The following is a 6,199-nucleotide window of genomic DNA, read 5'->3' as shown; positions in this document are numbered from 1 at the left end:
AAAATATTTCATCAGTTTCTTTTAAAAATAATAAAAACTGATAAAAATTGTAGTTACGATGTGGCCTAGATATTACATCCCTAGACATTTATGCCAGAAAAAGAAAAATGTAAGGTTACACAAAAACCTGTAAGTTAATATTCTTAGTATCCTACTTGTAACAGGTTGAAACTACAAAAAACCCAGCTGTCCTGCAGCAGATGAATCATTAACACAATATGATATATCCACATCATGTAACTATACAGTAAAATCAAAGGGATAAATCATTACTACATAAAACCTTGATGGATCTCCAGAGAATTACAGAAAACAATTTTTTTAATTTCAAAAATTTACATATTTTAGATTTCATTTATGTAATGTTCTTTAACCTTACAATGATGTTAAATTATTGAAATAGAGTACAAATTAAAGATTATCAAGTTTAGAGGTGGATTACCAGCTCAGGTGGAAAGTGAGTGTAGTTATAAAAGGGTATCTTGAGGGATCCTCAATGTGGTGAAAATGTTCAATACCATGTCTATCTTGTTTCACATCAAAATATTTTGGTTACTACATTCATTGTAGTTTCCTAAAATGATACCATTTTCCTAAAATGTTCAATACCATATCTATCTTGTTTCACATCAAAATGGTTACTAAATTCATTGTAGTTTCCTAAAATGATACCATCGGTGAACCTGAGTTAAGGAGCCCAAAATATATTATTTCTTTTACTAAATATGAAACTAAAATGATATCAATTAAAAACATTAATTAAAAAGATAACTCTAGGAAGTGAGATTAAAAAGAGTAGCTTCATATTTTTGTTTTCTTTTATAATATACTAGTTACTGATTAATGTATTCATTCATTTTTATTGAGTCATTCATTTGTTCTCAGAATTTTGAAATTTATTTTCACTCTACATATGGAAGTATACATTTAAAAAGGATATTTTGAGATTATTTTTATTTGACTCATCTTATTCACCATACTTTATTGCTTCAAGTAACTGAAAATCGTAATTATAATGGACTTACATATGATCTCCTGTAAAAAAGTTGATGTATCCTTCTTCATAAATCAGTTACTTTCTACCAAACACTAACATATTTTTTTCTTTTCATCCAATAAATATGAAATGCATATTCTGTAGCAAATGTTGTTCCTGGGACTAACAATTCTAGGGAATTATAGTCTCTTCCCCTTACATTCAATTGGGTGGGTACAAGGGAAACATGAATATCTTTCCAAATTTCTAAGAGATGCTGTCTACTTTCGCCTTGAACATTCAAGGAAATAGAGAGGGAGGGAGAAAGAGGAGGGCCACAGGAAGTACTAAGGGACAAAATCTACCAATTTATGTGATATCCATGTAAGAACATACCATAGTGAATCATATATTGATAGGTAGGTAGGTAGACAGATAGATATACATATATACATGTAATGCAATAATTGAAATAATAATGATGATGATGATGATGATGATGATGATGATGATGATGATAGAAGGGAAATCAGTAAAATTGAGCAAGTGGATCAGAGGGAGGGAAAGGAAAAGTCCTAAAGAATGAGATTGATTAGATTATGTTATGTGCATAATATGACAGAATATTATACACATATTATGCATGTAACATATTATGAATAAGACATAATGAATCCCACTATTACGTACAATTCTACAGCAATAAAAAATTACAAAAAGAAGATACTCCATTTAAAAAATATAAGGTAAGTGAATGGGTTTCATAAAGAAAAATTACAACAAAATATTCTTTATTTGTGCAGTTTACCTCTTAGGACAAGGTTCATCATGACTTCTGTTATATGGATCTGGATGTCAATCTGGTTTGGGGAGCTACACTGTGCATGTTATCAATATGTCAGGCTTCTACCCATCACATGCCAGGAGCATCCACTTTCAGGGTTGTGAAAACCAGAGCTTCCAGGCCTTGCCAAATGTCCCCTGGACAAACGATCAAGAGGAACTTTGGTTGCAAAGTAGTGCTCAGGTACTCTTGAAGGGCTTGTTACAGGGACCTCAGGTTGGGTATTAAACCTTCCTATCGAGGCAATCTGTTGTGAAGCTAACCTATATGAAGAGAGAAGGTGGAATGATCAAAATTAATTGTCTAAGGCCAAATGAAGAGAAAGAAATTAAAGTCAGAAATGGAGGTCTAGAACTTTAGAGGAATTCTGACTATGACTAGTTGGATGAGTGCCCTCTGGATCCTTTATGAGCAGAGGAGTAAGGTTGTATTCATTTCATCTTGGTTTGCCTGGGAATTTTCCATGTTCTTCACCCTAAAAGTGCTGTTTTTGTGAACTCTCAGCCATAGCTAGACCACAGTTATTTAACATAATATGTAAATATTATTTTAATATAATTTAAATTATCATTGTGGTCACCCTAAGTACATATGATAGGGCAGAAATTAATCACAGGTGGAAGATATTCAGAATATTATAGTCATAATCTATTCAAGGGATGAAAGGTTCCTTCTTCGTACCATTTCATTCAATTTTGGACACACTGAGTTTGAGACATATATTACATGGCAAACTTGAAATGTTAATAGATATTTGGTGCAAATATGAAGCTAAAAATGGATATAAATTTGGGTATAATCAGTTTAAAAAATATTATATTTTGCCTGAATTTTATTTCATATGTAAAAGTAATAATAAAAATAATGAAATAATATGGAAGAATTGAGAGCCCTACTTTTGTTTACAAAGAAATTGTAAAATGAGTGATACTAATTAGAAAGGTTTAGAAAGGGTTTACAGGGCTGTGAGGTTTTACAGTACTCAGTGGTATAGAGCTTGCCTAGCAGCATGAGGCACTGGGTTTGATACCAAGCACCACATAAAGTAAATAAATAAATAAAGGTATACAAAAAAAAGAAATAGAAAAAAAGGGGGTTACTAGTGAAAGTAAGTAATTAGAAATGTAGACTATGAATTCTATTGTGATTAAATAAATAATTAAATGTTTGGAGCTTGGAAGAAAGTTTGGCACAATAATTTGGGGTATTTTGAGAAAAAAAAATTGGAATACATTTTACGGGAATGTTGGGAGATAGAAGAGAAGTGGGAAAGGATGTGGGATAGTTATAAAGGATGGCTTTTAGTTTTTGTGTTTAAGGAACTGGTGGCTACCTCATCAAATTCCTTTTGAAAACATCATTTGTAAAGTTTTGAAATAAAACTTAGAATTCTTTTTTTTCAAATTTTATGGAAGATTGCTAATTACATTCTTACCATATAAAATTAGGGGTAAACTAGTCTCGGAAGCATTCAGCTAAGATAGCAGTTTTAACCTCTCTTCTAACCTGGAGTGAAAATGGGACAAATTCCTGACAAGAGACAATGTGCTTCCTCTAGACCTTGTTCCTAAAGAATTGGGCTCCACACCACAATGGCCTCACCCTGAAATGAATTGCATGAATGGAGGATGCCAACACTATTATACTATTTTCAATAAATACCAATGAAATAGTAAATATGTTAAGAGAATGTTACAAAAAATCTGGTTTATATTGTTTTTACATATCCCATAGAATTATGGATAAAAGGTTCAGATATGGAAAGACACACAATAATCTGTTAAAAACAGAAAATTTGCAAAATGATTCATTTGTCTTTTTTGCATTAAAATTTTATGAGAATATTTTAAATTAATTTAATTAAGATCACTTGCTCTAAGGAAATATTTTAGTTTCATTGAATGGCAATATTATTTAATTTTGTCTGCTTAAGAGAGAGGATGGTTTTTCTAAACATCTAGAGGGTTTTACTGCTAAATTAAAGGATTATTTAAGGCCTTGATACCAACACAGTTCATTATGTGACTGATTTTCTTTAGTTGCTTTTGAATTGAGCAACTGGTTTAAAGATGTACTTCATATTTTTGAGAGTCCAAAATTATATCTGTTTCTATAATTCCCTATGGTCCTAACCCTAGTACTATTTAATCATTTAAAAATATTAAAAAGAGAAGAAAGAAGTTATATACAGGAGAAAAATAGCAAAAAGAGACATATAGGATTATATCAAGCTAAAAAAAAATTCTACACAGAAAGGGAAACAATCACCAGAGTGAAGTGACAGTGTTCAAGGTAAGAGAAAATATTTATGATCTATATAACTGACAAGAAGCAATATCTAAAATAAAAAGGAACTCAGAAAACTCTTAATGGCCAACAAATAAACAAATTAACACATTTAAGGAGGGGAAACTAAATTATGCTTTTTAAAAGAAAACAGAAATACTCAGTATGTAAAACTGCCCAACATCATTAATCAGGGAAATACAAATCAAAATTATATGAGATATCACCTTGTCCCAGCGACAATGGCTATTATGTTTTCATAATTTCTAAACATAACAATACTAGTAAGGGCATGGAGAAAAGGGAATGCTTACAAGCTGTTGATAGGAGTGTAAATTAATACAGCCATCGTGAAAAGCACTATGGATATTCTTCAAAAATTTAAAAATATAATTACTAAATGATGTACAAATCCTACTACTGCGTACATATCCAAAAGAAACAAAATCATCATGTCAAAAAGACCTCTTATTGCCATATTCACTGTAGCACTATCACAACAGCCAAAAAATGGGAGTGTTCATCATTTGTTTGGTGGATAAAGAAAATGTGGCAAATATATCCAATGGAATATAGTGCATCCCTGAAAGAAAGAAATTCTGTCATTCAAGACAATATGGATGGAAATGAAAATCATTCCATTAAGTAAAATAATGGCATGGAAGACTAATACTCCATGATCTCCAAAATATTTTGAATTTTTGAAAAGTTGATCTCATACAGGTTGAGGAAAGAATCACTATTACCAAAAGCTGGGACAATAGTATGGAAGGAGAAATAGGAAGAGGTTGATCTATAGATACTATGTTAGCTTTCCATCAGTGTGATAAAATTTCTGAGATAATCAACTTTTAAAAAGGAAAGGTTTATCTTGGTTTATCATTTCAGAGTTTAAGTCTTGGGCCTGTTGCTCTAAGCTTGTAGTGGCAGAATATATCATAGTGGGAAGAGGTTAGTTCACCTATGGTAGTCAGGATGGGAGAGGCTAAGGCCACATTATCTTCTAATACAGCATATTCCCATTTATCCAAAATCCTTCTACTGAGTCACACCTACTAAAGAGTACCATCTCCTTATGTCACCACAGGCTGGGGATCAACCTTCAACACATGGGTCTTGGAGGACAATTCAGATCCCACGTATAATAGGTACTAAGTTAAAATTAGGAGTAAAACATTTGGCTTATTAATGTATAATATAATGATGATACATAACAATAATGCATGGTACCCTTCCAAAGGATAGAAGAGGGAATTTTGAAAGTTTTCACCACAAAGGATAAGTGTTTGAGAAGATAGATGCATTTAATCTGGTTTTAGTATGCAGGTATCAAACATTACTATTTTGATAAATACATAATTATGCTCGATTTTAATTTTTTAATTTATCAATTAAAACAAATTTAGATTAAAATGGATGTGAAATGTACTGCTGCAAAAATATTGAAAATCCTATATTTAGTTCATTTACTAATATGACATATAAATCATTACAAGAAGAAAAATATATATATAAACAATATGATTGAACTATGGGTAGATAAAATGCTTTGGATTTTAAATGTCCCTAAAACGTTCAATAATGTTGAAGGCTTGAACACTATTGTGAAATGGTATAACCTTTAGGATGTGGAACCTATTTGGATGAAGGAGGACATTAGGGGTATGCCTTTGAAGAGTATATTGGGACTCCATCTCCTTTCTCTCTCTTCCTTTGCTTCCCAGTAACCATGAAATACACAAACACTCACCATGATTTTCTGCCTCAGCACAGGCCCAGGGTAATGGATCCAAGCGGCTGTGGGCTGAGACCTCTGAAACTGTGAGCCAGAATGAGTCTTCCACACTTACAAATTGATTGTCCCAGGTGTTTTGACACAGAGGTAGAAAGCTGAATATAACAATGGTTTCATAATTTATTACTTTTTTTATTTTGAGTAATATTTGGTCTTACTTTTTTTCATTTGAATGTACTAGTACTGAAACATTCTATGTGTCAGAATGGCAAAAAACCTAGTGCTAAACTACTAGAAAAGTAATCTGGCATTTTAAAAGTCTTTATTGGTCTATATCACTAAGAATATTAACTGTTAA

The sequence above is a fragment of the Callospermophilus lateralis genome, unplaced genomic scaffold (genome assembly GCF_048772815.1).
Source record: "Callospermophilus lateralis isolate mCalLat2 unplaced genomic scaffold, mCalLat2.hap1 Scaffold_227, whole genome shotgun sequence".
NCBI lineage: Eukaryota > Metazoa > Chordata > Mammalia > Rodentia > Sciuridae > Callospermophilus > Callospermophilus lateralis.
This window is presented reverse-complemented; position numbering follows the sequence as displayed.